The 17,478-nt window shown below is 35.8% G+C and overlaps 1 protein-coding gene and 1 long non-coding RNA gene across 15 annotated transcripts in view; one reads left to right on the plus strand and one right to left on the minus strand.

The window, feature by feature from the left end:
* Positions 1-417: 417 nt before the first annotated feature.
* On the minus strand, positions 418-14,006 carry LOC141550838 (uncharacterized). Its single transcript, XR_012484688.1, has 3 exons — positions 13,813-14,006; positions 6,562-6,751; positions 418-1,097 (listed from the first exon to the last, which is right to left on the minus strand). It is a non-coding gene; the product is annotated as an uncharacterized LOC141550838 (long non-coding RNA).
* A 1,510-nt stretch (positions 14,007-15,516) lies between these two features.
* PAM (peptidylglycine alpha-amidating monooxygenase) overlaps positions 15,517-17,478 on the plus strand; it is a 344,584-nt gene continuing 342,622 nt past the window's right edge. For 9 of the 14 annotated variants that reach the window (XM_074281870.1, XM_074281880.1, XM_074281881.1 and 6 more), the window contains exon 1: positions 15,517-15,654. The gene's annotated coding sequence lies outside the window, so the exon portion shown is untranslated. The remainder of the gene's footprint in view (positions 15,655-17,478) is intronic. The other 5 variants (XM_074281876.1, XM_074281878.1, XM_074281875.1 and 2 more) reach the window with 5 other exon arrangements.

A 17,478-nucleotide genomic window follows, 5' to 3' on the forward strand; every position in this document is an offset into this window, starting at 1 on the left:
AATAAATATAACAGGCTAATTTTTTTCCTACTATCTTCTCCCCACCAGAAGGCTTGGAGCAATCCTTGATTCACTTGCCACCAGACAAGAGATAAGAATTCATTTGTTCAAACATTTTATCTTCCTGAAGTTTTGGCTAAGCACCCAATTAAAAGGCTTTTCATCACCACATAGTAAACTAATGAAACAGTCAGAGAAAACCTATATACATTTTTAATGAGGAGGAAAAGGGCCTCTCCATCACTCATTTCCAGAAATAGGGTTACAAAGCTTCAATGGAGATACTATACATATCAAAGTGACTCATTGACCAGTGTTATTTATTACTATTTATTAAATAGTAGTAATGATAAAAACTATTCTCTGAGAAATTATTTAAAATATTCACTAAATAATTGTTAGAGCAAGTTGGTGGTACAATGGATAGAATGCTAGTTCTGGAGTTCACTTTCCTGGATTCAAATCTGGCCTCAGACACTAACTCTAGCACCCTGGACAAGTCGCTTAACTCTGCCTTATTTCATCATCTATAAAATGGTCTGTAAAAGGAACTGACAAAAACCACTTCATTCTTTGCCAATAAAATCCAAAATGATATCATAAAGAGATTGACATGATTAAAATTACTACATAACAACAGCATAGAATTGCTAATTTTAAAAACGCATTTGAAAGTAGTATATGAGTATTCAGGAAGGTTGTGGATACTTAGTCAAAATTACTGAAAAAATATGGATATATAAAAAGAAAGAAAAGGGGAAATGTTGAAAGAATAAATGGTAGAAAAAGGCAGAGAAGGGAAAAGAGAGAAAAAGAGAGACAAAGAGAGGGAGGGAAGGGAAGGAGGGAGGAAAGAAAAAAGAGAGAGAGAGAGAGAAAGGGGGAGATTTTTTGCTTCAAAGCAGATTGTCATAGCCTGTCTTTTATTGTACCTTTCAAATCTTGAGATTTGTTTGAGGCATAACTTTCATCTGACTGGCCTAATTTAAATGTTAATTTATGTTTTCAGAATACCCATTTTTGCACGCCCTTGGAGATTATCTGAGAGTGGAGTCTTCAAAGACAGCTTCATGCTTGGATCCTCTCTTCAGGGGTTCCTAGAGTAAAGAAGGAAACAGCCCCACAGTTTTTAAGCCAGTGATAGTAGAAAAAAATCTCAATACATATAATTTGATGGATAAGTGAAAATCCCCAAAATGAAAAAAAAGATTTGCTATTTTGTACTCTTAAAACTGTTTCTTGAAACCATGAAATTAAAAATATGTCAGCATAGTACTACATATACCCAATTACTTTCAAGTAAGCACTATAGTATATTAGTCCTCATATACTTTTATAATAAGAGGATGTGTGTGTTGCAAAGGATATTAGAATGACAGAAGTCTATATTTTATAGGAAATTTTCTTTTTGAAAGAAAAAATCTTATTTTCATGTAAAGTATTTTTAATGGCTTGTAAATTACAATTAATCTTTTCTTATATCCTTTATTCTTAAAATAATTTTACTATTTAAATGTAATTTTTTTCTAAGTGAGTTTTATTGTTTAAATACAACATTTTTGTTCATCAAATTATCATGGTCTTTGGTATAGCTAGAAATATTATGTAATAGGGAAGCGTAACATGCAACTTTTAAAGTTTGTTTTTTTTTTAAATGGTATTTTTATGGTACGTTATGGTACGTATGGTAAGTTAAAAACTCTCTGTTAGTGCCAGCCTTATCAGAAAGTGCTTAATATTATTATAATGTAAAAGTCTCCTATAATTTTTGGAAGCAAGGAAGGAAGATTTTCCTATTCTCAAAATTATTCCATCTTAGATATTCAAATGTAGTATTAATTATGTATGGGGTGGGAGTAGTTTTCCCCTTTTTATATGCAAATATTCAATGGAGGAATAACCATTAAATCCCTAAAAAGTTAGAGTAAATTCCTCAATCTGTTCTTTTTCTTCTTCATTGAATGGAGAAGATACTAATTTAAGTTTGAGAAGGTACAGCAATGACTGACAGGGAGAGAAGACTAGGGCTTGTGGAATAAAAACAAAACTTTGGTATTTCCTAGAATTTATCTTCAATGTATAAACTTTCTATTTATTCCTTTTGCCTAATAACCAAAGGGATATTGATCACATGTAATCAAAAGCAAATAAATCCATTGCAAAATAGAACATGAATCCTTGAATTATTAAACACTTATTAAATTCTAAGCATGTGCTAAGTACTTTATTAACTTTTGGGGACACAAATATAAAAAACAAAGAACACACATAAAGGAAAATAATGACCAGGGAAGGACACTTTTGTCCAGAAAGCTACAGAAGGGATAAGATGGGCTTTATGGAAGTATATTGACACCCACTCTCATCCACAAAAAATGGCAGGGTTGATTTGATCATGATTCCAGAACTAAGGTGGGAGGATTGGTTATTAAGGAAAAGATAGCCTGAATAGAGAAAGGTGGCTAGAAGAAATGACTAGAAAGTTAAGACTATGATGATGGACCAAAATTTGGGAGTGAACCCAGAATTTTAGACCTGGAAAGGGACCTTAGAAACCATCAAGTGGACTTGTAATTTCATATATTTTTATGATCAGGTCTGCTCATATGACCTTCTACCCTGGCTCCCATTCACTCATAAATACATGTGTGCATGATGTATACATTTATGCACATAGATACATAGTTTATATGGGTATAAGCTATCATATATTTGCATTTGTATACATACATATTTATATACACACAAATATACATATATATATACATATACATATATTCTGATGCACTTTCCTCCCTTTGGGTACTATCAGAGGCCTAGAATTGTGCCAACCAAATAGCTGATATGTCTCAGAATTCATCATGACTGGTCCCAATTAATTTTATTAATCCTTCCATGGTAGACTCTAGGACTCAAGTCCTTTTAACTTCTCTTAACCTACTCATAACTTGATTCATTTTTGTCCACAACTTTGGCTCTAGAGTTCCATGCTCCAGACCATCTGCATTCTGGCTTCTGGACCCACCACTCAACTGAAACTTCTCTCTCCAAGATTGACAATTTTCTTTTAACCATCTAATCTAATAACTTTTCCCTCATTTTTCATTCTTCTTTTCTTTACAAAATTTACAGAGTTGAATGTTATAATCCATAGCTCCCCCAGATATGTATGTCCTTTGTTAGATTCCTATCTTGATCCCTAGATCTTCAACAATTTCTTATTTCTGCTATGATAAAATAGAAACTTTTTTGTTAGACATTTAAAGCTTTATACTTCCTTGCTCCAGCCTATTTTTCTAGATTGATTCACATACTAGATTGATTACACATACTTTGTTTCAACCAATTGTCCTACTTGCTGTTCCTCATAATGACATTCCATTCACTAACTATGCTTTTGCACAAGCTTTCCATTCCCCTACCCCCATTCCTAGAATACTATTCTTCCTCAGTTCTGCATTTTAGAATCAACAGCTTCCCTCAAAGCTCAGCTCAAGTGTTAGCACTATAGGCTTTTCTGGATTCCCCAATTTTCAGCATCCTCCCTATCCAATTACTCTGTAATTATTTTACATATATATTTGGTATTGAATTTTCTGTCTATATATCCCAATATACTACACACATACACACCTCAATGGAAAATAAACTCTTTGCTGGTAAAAACGTTAGATTTGTTTGTCTCCTCACCATTTGATATCAAGTACATAATGAATACTCTTCTCATTTCTCTGCTTTTTGTACTATATCTTATGACCTCAGGAGTCAAGTGAAACTGAAACTCTGGAATTACCAATCTCTCTTAATTGCCAGGTGCTGGAAGTCAGGCAACCTCATTTTCTTGAGTTTATATTTGGTCTCAGATACTATCGTGTGAACCTGAACAAGTCACTTAATTCTATTTGCCTTAGTTTATTCATCTGTAAAAAGAGCTGGAGAAAGAAATAGCAAGCCACTTTAGTAGCTTTGCCAAGAAAATCCCAAATTGACTTCTTAACTTTTGCTTTATTTGACAGTAATGACCAATATACTCTCTCCCTGCTTTTTATCTCCTCGCTATTTTTTTTTGACATTTCTTTCTTTTGGTTCTCTGTATCTGTTTTTTTAGTTTCATTTTCTATATCATCATCTATGAATTATTCCACAATTGTAAATGTAAGCCCAATTCTGTTTTAGGCTATCTATTTTTCTATATCTCTTCTTTTGGTAATCTATTAGATCCCTGGAGTTTAATTATTGTAACTATACAAGTAAAGCAGAGATCCAGCCCCAGTCTTCTGAAATCCAATCTTAAATCTCCAACTGTCTATTGGATATTTTGGACTGTTTATCTTATAGGCATTTTAGCAGAATTCATCTTTATCCTTAAACTAAAGCCAGTTCTATAATTACTTCTCTATGGCTATTTCTGCCTTTACTTTTTCTTATAATAAAGACTTTTTAAAATGGGGGAGAGAAATTTAATAGAATTACTCAACATATCAAAAGTCCATTATCTCTTATTACTTCAAAGAAGCAGAAAGGTATCTTCTCACATGTTCTCTTTGGGGGCAATTTTGGTTATTACACTTCCATAGAATATACTTTCAATTGTCTTACTTTTATGGTTCTCTACATCTACATTGTTGCAGTCCCTGAACATATTATTTTCCTGGTTCTGTATATATAAATTATACATATATATGTACATATATATACACACAAATACATATATTTGTATAAGATATTGTCACCTTATATTTCCCTATATTTATGAGTGCCCAATTCTTCGAACAGTTGAATTCCATTACATTAATCTATCACAATTTGTTTAGTGATACTTAAATTGATAAATATTTACTATATTTCCTGTTCTTCGCCAATACAAAAATGTCACCATAAGCATTTCTGTGTTTATGGATCTTTTTTTTTCCTATTGATCTTCTGGGGGTATATGCCTAGAAGTGTAATATCCATATTGAAGTGAATTGATATTTTAGCCACTTTTCTCAAAAATGCTTTTCAAAATAGTTTGATCAGTTCTCAGGTCCAAAACCAATACAGTAGTATGCCCATCTTTACACAGTCTCTCCAACACCAATCTTCTTTTGATTATCAGACATAATGGTTTATTATCAATGCTCATCCTTCTTAACTTTTTTGTATCAATTAATACTCTTGATTAATTTTTCCTGGATACAATCTCCTCTCTGGGTTTTTTTTTTAATCGTACTGTTCTTTTTTGCTTATCCTTTAATTCTCTAACTGATCTTTCATAGTTTCATTTATTATATCTTCATCCATGTTGAAGCAAATAAGTGTGTGTACCCCTCAAATCTCAGCCATAAATCCTCTCTTTTCTCTCTCTCTATATATTGTACTTTGTGATTTCATCAGCTGGAATGTGAAATAAGCACCACAAGAGATGAAAATGTTTTTGCAACAACAGCAAAGAGGCCAGTATTAAAGAGTAGGCGAGGTGGGTGGGTGGCATAAAATAACTGGGAAGAAGGGACAGATTATGAAGGGCTTTGAATATTAATCTGAGGATTTTATGTTTAGCCCTGGAGGTAATAAGGATCTCCACAAATTTATTGACTATTGGGGGAGGGGGAAGGTTTGGTATGACAAGGAAGAATCTGAGCTTTAGAAAAATCACTTGCAAGATGGGCTGAAGTCAGGAGAGAGTTGGGGCAAGCAGAACAACGAATAACTTATTGCAATAGTCCAAGCATGAAGAAATGAGCATAAAAGAGGGCACATTTGAAAGATGTTGCAAATATGAAATTGATAGGTTTTGACAATATATTGGAAATGGCCTAGGGGTGGGGAATAAGAGATAGTGTAAAGAATGATAATTAGGTTGCCAGTCTGGGTGACTGGGAAAAGAGTAGTGCTTTCAACAGGAGTAGGGAAGTTTGGAGTTGGGGAGGGTTTTGGATAAAAGATAATGAATTCAGTTTTGGGTATGTTGAATTTCAGATGCCTAATAGAGAGATAGGGGATTGGAGTTCAGCAGAGAGATTATGGCTACATAAGTAGATTTGAGAATCATCAGTATAAAGATAATGATTAAACCCATGGAAGCTGATAAGATCACCAAGTAGAATATAATAAAGAGAAAAGAGAAGATGGTGCAGAAGAGAGCCCTATGAAATACCCAGGTTTAGAGGATGTCCCTTGGCTAAAGATCCAGCAAAGGAAACTTATAAAGGAAGGGTCATATAAGTAGGAGAAGAACCAAAAGAGTGGAATGCCCCCCCCCAAATCCCACCACCACATTTACCATGTTTCTTTGAGTAGCTTTTACAAAGTGATGTTTACTCCAAAGAACAAATGTACAAACTTTTTTCTAATATATCTAGGGCATAATTTTTCCTATACTACTTCAATCTTTGGGAGTGTAGATTCAAAACCTAGCTCAGATCTTATATAGCATGAATCCCCTTGTTTGTACTCTAAAGCTGCCAGATGAGTCCTTATTTCAGATTTCTCCAGCATGGGTCCAGAATGTAGCTCTCTAATATTAGTTCTTGCTCCTTTTTATATCTTTCAGCTCTGAGAGGTTTTCTTCACACTCACCTTTGAACATCATTGCATTCTCCATCTTAAGCAGGTACCTTGCATCATTCTTTTTTCTGTTAATGATCACAGCTCTGCACTATCCTGTGCTAGTGTTCTTTCCATGATAGTATACCATCTTCACCTCAGTCTCTAAAACATTCATGTTTATATGCCTCCTCTATACTGAAGATTCCTTTGTTATATTTTCCTAAAATAAAGATGTAAGGAAAAATCACTCAATGAGAATTCAGCAAAATTTGAAGGGGAGTTTTATGTCCTTAGATGGTTATTTAAATAAAACAGAGAAAAAGAATTTCAATGAATTGGGTATACAACTAAAAAAGCTAGAGAAAGAACAAATTTTAAAAGTCCAATACTAAATTTGAAATTCTAAAAATAAAAGAGGAGATTAATAAAATTGAAAGTAAAAAACCTCTTGCACTAGTAAACAAATCTAAGAGTTAGTTTTGTAAAAACACCAACATAAACCTTTAGGTAATTTGATTAGAAAAAGGAAAGAAGAAAATATAAAATATAAAATATTATTAGTATCGAAATTGAAAAGAATGAACTTTCCACTAACGAAAAGGAAATTAGAGTAATATTTAGGAGCTATTTTGCCCAATTGTATGCCAATAAATTTGATAATCTAAGTGAAATGGATAAATACTTATAAAAATATAGATTTCCCAGATTAACAGAGGAAGAAATAAATTACTTAAATAGCACCATTTTAGACAAAGCTATTGAACAAGCTACTAATCAACTCTCTAAGAAAAAATTCTCCAGGGCCAGATGGATTTACATGTGAATTCTACCAAACATTTAAAGAATATTTAATTCCAATAATATGCAAACTATTTGGAAAAATAGGGAACGAAGGAGTCCTATCAAATTCTTTTGATGATACAAATATGGTGTTGATACCTAAACCAGGCAGGGTCAAAACAGAGAAAGAAAATTATAAATCAATTTCTCTAATATTGATGCAAAAATCTTAAATAAAATATTGGTAAAGGTATTATAGCAAATTATCTCCAGGATAATATACCATGACCAAGTAGAATTTATACTAGGAAATATTAGGAAAACTATTAGCATAATTGACTATATCAATAACCAAACTAAATCATATGATTAACTCAGTAGATGCAGAAAAAGCATTTGACAAAATCCAACACTAGAGAATATAGGAATAAATGGAATTTTCCTTAAAATGATCAGTATCATCAATTTAAAACCATCATCAAGCATCATATGTAATGGGGTACATTCCCCATTCCCAATAAGATCAGGGGTCAAACAAGGTTGTCCAGTATCACCATTAATATTCAATATTGTATTAGAAATGTTAGCTTTAGCAATAAGAGAAGAAAAATAAAAGAATTAGAGTAGGTAATGAAGAAACCAAATTATCACTCTTTGAACATGATATGATGGTATATTTAGAGAACCCTAGGAAATCAACTAAAATACTACTACAAACAATTCAAAATTTTATCAAAGTTCAGAATACAAAAAAAATCCACATAAATCATCAGCATTTTTATATATTACCAACGAAGTCCAACAGCAAGAGATAAAAAGAGAAATTCCATTTAAAATAACTGTAGATCATATAAAATATTTTGGGGGGGCTCTACCTACCAAAGCAAACCCAGGAACTTTATGAACACAATTATAAAACTTTCTATACAAAGTCAGATCTAATCAATTGGAAAAATATCAAGTGCTCATGGGTAGGCTGAGCTACTATAATTAAAAATGACAATACTACCTTAATTAATCTACTTATTTTGTGCCATACCAAACAAACACCTAAAAATTATTTTATTGAGCTAGAAAAATAATAACAAAAGTTAATCTGAAAGAACAAAAAGTCAAGAATATCAATGTAATTAATGAAAAAATGCAAATGAAGATGATCTACCTGTACCAGACCTAAAACTATGTTATAAAGTAGTGGTCATCAATACCATTTGTTATTTGTTAAGAAACAGAGTAGTTGATCAGTGGAATAGATTAGATTCATAAGACACAATAGTCAATGACTTTAGTAACCTAATGTTTCATAAACCCAAAGATATGAACTCATTATTTGACAAAAATTTCTGGGAAAATTGGAAATTAGTATGGCAGAAATTAGGTATTGACCCACACCTAACACCCTACACCAAGATAAGATTTAGACATAAAGACTGATAATATAACCAAATTAGAAAAACAAAGGATTATTTACCTCTCATATCTCTGGAGAAGGAAGGAATTTGTGGCCAAAGAAGAATTAGAATATATTATGGAATGCAAAAATGAATAGTTTTGATTATATTAAGTTAAAATTTTTGTACAAACAAAACCAATGCAGAAATATTGGAAGGAAAGCAATAAACTGAGAAAAAAAATTATATCCAAAGGTTCTGGAAGGGTCTCATTTTTTAAATATAGAGAGAATTAATTTAAATTTATAAAAATTCAAGCCATTATTCAATTGATAAATAGTCAAAGGATATGAATGGAGAATTTTCAGATGAAGAAATTAAAACCATTTCTAGTCATATGAATAAATGCTCTAAATCACTATTGATCAGAGAAATGCAAATTAAGACAATTCTTAGGTACTAATACACACATTTCAGGTTGGCTAAGATGACAGGAAAAGATAATGATGAATGTTGTAGGGCATGTGGGAAAACTGGAACACTGATACATAATTGGTGGAGTTGTAAATTGAGCCAACCATTCTAGGGAACAATTTGGAACTATGCCCAAAGGGTTATCAAACTATGCATATCCTTTGACCCAGCAGTGTTTCTGCTAAGCATGTATTCCAAAGAGATGATAAAAAAGGGAAAAGGGCCCATAAGTGCAAAAATGTAGCAGCCCTTTTTGTAGTGGCAAGAAATTGGAAACTGAGTAAAAGCCCATAGATTGGAGAGTGGCTGAATAAGTTGTGGTATATGAATGTTATGGAATATTATTGTTCTATAAGAAATGATCAGCAGGATGGTTTCAGAGAGGCCTGGAGAGACTTCTGCGAACTTGATGCTAAGTGAAATGAAAAGAACCAGAAGAATATTGTACACGGCAAGATTAAATGACAATCAGTTCTGATGGAAGTAGGTAGGAAGTGAAGTAATTTAGGCCAGTTACATTGGTCTTGTGATGAAGAAAGCCATTGGCACCCAGAGAGAAGACTGTGGGGACTGAGTGTGAATCACAATGTAGTATTTTCACTTTTTTGTTGTTTGCTTGCATTTTTTTCCTTTCTCATTTTTTCCCTTTTGATTTCATTTTTCTTATGCAGCATGATAATTGTAGAAATATGTATAGAAGAATTGCACATGTTTAACATATATTGAATTACTTGCCATTTAGGGGACGAGGTGGGGAAGGGAGGGAAAAATTTGGACAAGGTTTTGCAAGCATGAATATTGAAAATTATCTATGGATATATTTTGAAAATAAAAAGTTTAATTAAAAGAAAAAAAATAACAGATCACCCAAAGGGAATATAGAATGGTTCAAAGAATGGACAGACTCCCCTAGAAGCTTAGCAATGTTACTATCTGTCAGGAATGGAAAGCCTGTGGTTACAGCCCTAGTGAGAATTGAGTGAGCTGGCATCTAATGGATGTTACAGTCATATCTGCATTGAAGTTTGTGATTTTAAATTTACTTAATATATCATTCATTCCCATAACAAACTTATAAGTACTATGATACTATTTCCATTTTAAAGATGAGTATATTAAAGCTTATATTTTAAAGTGATTTATTGATAGTCACATACTAGATAAATAAGTCACATCTATGGTTCTGCTGACTTTAAGTCCAGTACCTTTCTTATACACCACATTGTTTCTCAAGGATGAAATAAAACTAAGACATTGATTTTTAACATTGCATAGCTATTTTTGAGATTAGGTTAGCTCTAGGGAGGTTCCTGTTCTGGACAGAGAGAAGAATGGGTAGGTACTCTTCTGGGCATGGGGTTAGTGGCAAATTTCACTGAATTAGTTCTTCCTGATAGCTTGGGGAATCATTCTATCATATCAGGGAAGTAGGAGAAAGTAAAGGTTGATGGAAAAAGACAAAGAAGAGTAGAAGAAGGAATTGTTGATAGGGATAATTCTGAGTACTAAAATATTGACTGAATGTTCCAATTCCATAAAAAATAACATGCAAATAAGCAGCAATTATTCTTGAGTCAGCAGCTTGGCTACTTCTGATAACAAGACTGAAGCACTTTATGTAATTAAACTGACTGGTTAGTAAACCTGTATTATGCAATTCAGTGATTAGTGTTTTTTCCCACAAATTATAAAAATTTGCTAAAGTTGAATTTCTAATAGATTTCCATTAGTGAGAAGATCCTTTCTAGACCTTTGAATGTTATTTACTTCAGCCATCTGTGCTGTAATGGAAATAGAAAGATTTCCTATTTAATCTATCCAAAAGTAAAATCTGAGACACTAGGGTTTGATCATACCTTTGATTGATAGCACCTTTGAAAGGAATCTGAAGATAAGTAAATTAGTAGAGTTTGATGAGTAGCCTTTAAATGTTGTACTGTTTGGCAAGTTTGTAATCTTCTAAAACAGGGATCTGCACACTATAGATCCAGGCCCAAATCCTACCAAGAGCTTGTTTTGTCTTGCCCTTGATCTAAGGTTTCTTTTTTACTCTTTTAAATATAATAAATGTTTCCTAAAATACAAGGGTAGCTAAAAGTAGGGTAGAGTCCACAATAAAAGGGGAAAAGTGCTTTCTCCTCCATCATGCACTGAATGGCTAGCACATCATGTTTCTCCCTGCCCCCATGCCTTACAGCTACAACAATCTAGGCAGCTGCCACTACCACTTTGGCTGGTGGCACTGACATGCTGGGTCTCCAAGGGAGCAGCTGTCTAGCATAGACTTTCTGAGTGTGAAAGCCCTGCCTACTGCAGAGGTCAACAGAATAAAAACATACTTTAAGTACCTTTATTCACCTCTCCAAGGTCTCTAAGGAACTATAAGTATATCCCAAGAGCTGGTTCCACATATTCCAGTGTGAGTACAGAAAGTTGTTGCCAGTTAGTAGTACAGAAGAAATGTTTTAGTGCTATACATTCCTGTCTCATTGATCTTAAAAGACAGTAAGATTTTCCAGAAGGCAACTATTCCAATTTTTCTCATTTCAAATTCTTTCTCTTTTATTAGATATGATGCTTTAAAATTATTTTTAGATTATGGAATAAAATGATCATTTACATAATATAGTACAATAAAAAGATGATTGTATATGAAATTACAACTCTCCTATACATAACTTGATATTTCTTTCAAATATACCACAAAATTATCATGTAACTTTTTTTTTCCTTCACACCCCCCAGCCCAACCTAGAGAGGGCTACCATTAGAAACAGAAACACACACACACACACACACACACACACACACAGACACACACACAATTATTCAGTTTTTTCTCTGGATGCCGATAGCTTTTTTCTTCATGTCATTTATGTTAATTTGGGTACTTAGTCAAACTAAATTATTTGCTCAGAATCATTCTCCTTTTTTTTTTTTTCTCTCTTTTTATTATAGCTTTTTATTTACAAGATATATGCATGGGTAGTTTTTCAGCATTGACAGTTGCAAAACCTTTTTGTTCCAACTTTTCCTCTCCTTCCCCCCACCCTCTCCCCTAGATGGCAGGTTAACCAATTCATGTTAAATATATTAAAGTATAAGTTAACTACAATATATATATATATATATATACATATATATATATGTATATATATATATATATATATATATATATATATATATATGTCCATACAGTTATTTTGCTGTATAAAAAGGAATCGGACTTTGAAACAGTATACAATTAGCTTGTGAAGGAAATAAAAAACGTAGGCAGACAAAAATAGAGGGATTGGGAATTCTATGTAGTGGTTCATAGTCATCTCCCAGAGTTCAGAATCATTCTTAAAACAATATTGCTGTTACTGTATACAATGCTGTCTTGGTTCTGTTCATATTCTTCATTATTTCCTGCAAATTTTTTCATCTTTTTCTAAAATTATTAAGCTTATAATTTTTATAGCACAGTAATATTCCATCACAATCATATACCTCAACTTATTTAGCCATTCCCTGATTAAAGGGGATCCCTGCAATTTCCTGTTCTTTGTCACCACAAAGGAAACTGCTATGAACATTTTAGAACATGTAGGTTTTTTTTCTTTTTTCTAATCATATTTGGAAATAGACCAGCAGCCATGATGTTTTAAGAGGGACTTCCTGTTCTTGCTTTTCTATTAGTATTTCTACAGCTCTTAAGAGAAAAAAAAAAGTTACAGGATGAAGCAAACTTTGTGTCTAGTATAGAAAGGTAGAATTGGCCAAAAGGGGCCATCCTATTAAGAATACTCTGATAAGCTATTCCTGGTTTCAATCAATCAAGCAGGAAATTTTGTGCCTTGCTTCTGGCCATGTGTGATTCAAAGTATGCACTTTAGAGACTGCAGTACTGGAAGAAATGATGAATCAGTAACTGTACAAAAAGGAATAACCACCTATCTTTTCAACCTTTTCCTTACCAGCTATAAAAAAATCAAGACTGTTTGAGTTGATTCCTCAGAAGTATGGGGTGGAAGGATGAATTGACTTCTTTTCCCTCCAAACAGGCTTCTGTGGGGCCAATGCCCATGGCCATCTAAAGCTCATATCCAGGCAAAGTAAGCCTGAGACTGAGTTCAGGCTGTCTCTTTTATATTTGCTCTTCCTTATCTTAGGTAAATGAGTATTTTAATTTGAGCTTAGTTTCAACATGTCAAAGCTGAATGGAACTTGAGGAAGAGTCCCTGGCAACTACTCCAATAATCTTGGAGAGGATAGCCATTGATAAAAGATCTGGTCTAAACCTGGTCATTTTAGTGGCCAATGTATCTAGAGTTGTTTGGTCCTTGTAGAGCTGAAATGCAATCTAAAATATTTAATCAACAGTCCTACAAACTGCTTTATTTTCTGTTGAAAATAAGCATCACCTTCCTAGTAGAATATAACATTAAGTGCAAGTTGTTCTGAATTGTTTTAAATCTTTTTGTCACTAATTTGCTATAATATAAGGTACCTATCCCATACCATATTTATATACATTAGATTGCCTTTTAGGAGAATCCTATAACTTCCTATAATAGCCTCCATAGCATCAGAGAAGATGTTTAAGGAGTGTGAGGAGAGGAAGCAGAATTCTCTCACTGGATGTTAGTCTTACCAAGACTGAAACCACATATGTGTTCAAATCACAGTTGTGTGCTACACTCCAAGCTCCAGGGTTCAGTTGTGGTTCCTCAGGATCGGACTTATATCTTGCCACAGCTTCTTATACCTAGCAAAGTATATGAGATCTTCATATTAAATTGGAACTTCAGGCTATCTAGAATGATCTGCACTACCCCCTATCCTTCTCACCGTTTACCAGTGTATCCAATCTATAAGTCAGGAACTGTGCAAAACACAAAAAATACAAAGAAAAGTACAAACAGTTCATCTTTGAGAAGCTCACATTCTAATGACAGATTACTGGAAAAGGAGATCCCTACCCGAGGAAATGAAAAATAGGAGAAATAGGGGTGTGTGTGTTAGTGTTAATAAACAATAAAATTGTCACTTGTAACAGCAAGCAATAGTAAAACATTTTCACGTCTACCTCTAAGACCCGTCAAATTGTTTCTAATGGTTCTAAAACGACAATATCAAACTTCTGTCTTGTGTGATGTGTCAAATACTTTGCCTTTATTTAACCCACATCATTCTTTGCTTCTGGTCTGGGTTTTCTGGTGTTCAACCAATGAACAAAAAAATCATGTTATCTAGGCTTAAATCTATAACGTAAAAAATCCCTTTAGTGGTGAGTAGCACGTTAAATGTGAAGTGCATAACTATATGCATTCCTTTGATTTCCTTAATGCGTTTCATTAGTCTCAGTGTTCTGCACTGAGTAGGTAGCTTAACAAAATGTATTTAATCAAATTGAATTGACCTGGGAAGCAGAACTGGAAAACGTCATTTTCACAGGATGGCTTGGGAAAGAAGGGATCGTTCATTTTCCTTTGATTTCCTTCTACATTTGAGTTTCTCAGATCTCTGGCACCTACATGCTATCTTTTATTACCCTACCACCCAACTCTGAGGGAAATGTTTGCGTGTATTCTCCTGAAACCTCATGGTCAGCACAAACTGAAGGGGGCTGGGGAAGGGACAGGCATTTTTCTGGGCACTCCCTCGGAGTAACCTGGACTGTCACTTTACAGGTTTGTTTCTCAGGCCAAAGGGGGCCTGGGTGAGGCAGGGAAGAGACTCCCTGGCTTTGCCCCGCCCCACATGGGGGGCTAGAGTTTCACAGTCGGATTCCCTGCCCTCCTGCTCCTCTGCCCTGCTTTCCTTGTCTCCTCACCTGCCCCCCCCAATCCATAAAACACCGCAAAACTGTAAAACCCCTTTAATCCCCAAGAAAAACCCTGAAGGAAGTAAAGATAGGTTTCCCTGGTGAGTGGAAGCCAGTGTTTTTAAAGCCGCACTGAGCCCCCAGTCCTCGCTCCCGTCAGTCCCAGGTCCCAAATCCACACACCCTGTGAATGTCCGCGGGAAGAGTCGCTGGGGTGATTCTTTGGCCCTGGTAGCTACTAGTGCGGACGAGGGGAGGGGCGGCGGGAGAGGAGGAAGGGAGGGAAGGAGAGAGAGAGGAAGGGAGGAAGGAGGAAAGAGGGGTGGGCGGGGGGACTGGGGCACCGGCCGCTCTGTGCCCAGAGTCCGGGAAGCCGCCCCCGGGGTGGGACCAGGAGCGGACGAGACGGTCCAGAGAAGGCGGAAAGCGGGACCCGGGAGGGAGGGAGGAGAAGCGGGCCGCCCGAGCAGCAGCAGCAGCGGCAGCCCCGGGGCTCTGCCTGTCCCCGCCCAGGGGAGCCTCCAACTAACTCCGCCCGCCGTCACAGCCGCCTCTGCCCCCACCGCAGCTGCCTCCGCTGCCGCCGCCACCGCCGCCGCCGCCGCCGCCGCCTCCAGGAGGTCCAGTGTCCGTCCCGGGCTGGCGCCCCGCCGGGGCCGGACCGTCCAGGTTGGTGCGGCGTGGGGGGTAGCGTGGGGGTAGGGTCTGTGCAGAGTTAGCCCGGGTGGGCGGGTGTGTGCCCTGCTGAGCCTGGGAAGTTGGGGAGATGTCAGGGCCCGGGACGGGGATAGCTTCTTCCTTCTCCGGCGCCGCGGGCACGATTGTTGATTTTCTCAGGCTTCCCCCCACCCCCTACCCCGCGCAGCCTGCCCCTGCTCTTTGCAGATGGACCCCGGGACCCCGCCCCGGGGATCTGCCACTACGGGGAAAGCTACTCCCGGGGGCTTTGGGGACTGTCCCGGAGCGGAGGAGGAGGAGGGATTGTGTTAACCCCAACCTCAGGCCGGCCCTGGGCCAATTTAGCCCCTGTGCCTTGGGTGCAGGTTTCTCTTGCTTCGTTCTCCCTCATACTTCCCGCCCCTAATCCCGAATCCCTTCAGTTTAACATCCCCGGATTGGTTTGCTTTCTCCTCATCTCTTTACCGTCCAGGACAAACACATTGTCACCCGCACCTTACATGGCACTTTCTGGCTATCCAAGTCTTCTTCGTGCAATCCCTACGCTTGGGAACGGTGTGTAATTAGTTGGAAACTGTATCGAGTGGTCTAATCTTCCTCTTACCATTGTATACCTCCCTACCCCCAGTCAAATTTGGGAAAACTTTAGAGTTTGTTGTTCCTGCCTTATGAACTGGCTACAACGTAAGAGCAAGCGGGAGTGCCCTGAGTTTTGGAAAGAGATGTCCTTCCCTGGGTAGTACATTTTTTTTACCTGACTCAGCTGAGGGTTTGATAGTGTCTGTTTGGGTACTGGGGGAGGGGAGGGGGGAAATGAGGAATGAGTGATTAGGTGATTAAAGATTGTTTTTAAAAAGTTACGGGCAATGTTTTTTTTCTTTTTGTTCTTAGTGATTCCCCTCCCCTCCCCCCAAAATGGACAGTGGATAAATTGGAGTTAAACCAATATTACTTTTCCCTTGTGAAAGTCAGTGACATCTTTAAAACAAATTCAATGTGTGAAGTTCGAAAACTTCTTTGTAACAAGTTATATATTTACAACATTTCTAAGGAACTAACTGGCCTCCCTAACTCATCTGTATGATTTTTCCATTTTCTTGGAAGAAATTTTTAAAGAACATTGTGCAGGGAATACCTGCTTTGTATATGGGAAGATCTTTGGATAGAAACTGCTCTTGCTTATAATATTCTCCAACTCCCATCACCTTTTCCTATCAGAAATAAAATTTTAAATCCTTGATTTGCTGCACAGTTTAATCTTAGCATTGAAAGTAATTAGCAATGAATGCAAACAAGTTCAAACACATAGCTCAAGTAAATTGCAATCAGCATTTTTCCTGAGCTTTCAATTTATAATTTGTCTCCAAATATGGAATATTTGGTATAAAGCTTGCAGAAAGCAAAAGTGAGAGATGTCTAAATGAATCATTATTATGTTTGACATTAGATGATTGGAGTTAGAACTTTTCCCATACCTTTTAAAGAATACATAATTCTCTTTCATAGTGTTTTATACACAAATCAAATGCATATTCTAATGATTCCATGTTAATTATAATTTGATTTTTAATCATGAATTATCAAGGGTCTTTTTAGTTCATGTATTAAGTGGATTTACACAAATTCCACATTTTAATATTTTTCCATAATAATTTTTCATATACTCATTCAATAGAACCCACCTTGGAAATATGGAGCTTGTAATGTTAAAGCTGAAGAAAAACTACATGCACAAATTAACCTGTGTTTGGCTCTATAATGAAATTTAAGAAACCATTGAAATTTAGGCCCAAAACTTAATTAGTAAAACATCAA

The sequence above is a fragment of the Sminthopsis crassicaudata genome, chromosome 1, assembly GCF_048593235.1.
Source record: "Sminthopsis crassicaudata isolate SCR6 chromosome 1, ASM4859323v1, whole genome shotgun sequence".
Classification (NCBI taxonomy): Eukaryota; Metazoa; Chordata; class Mammalia; order Dasyuromorphia; family Dasyuridae; genus Sminthopsis; species Sminthopsis crassicaudata.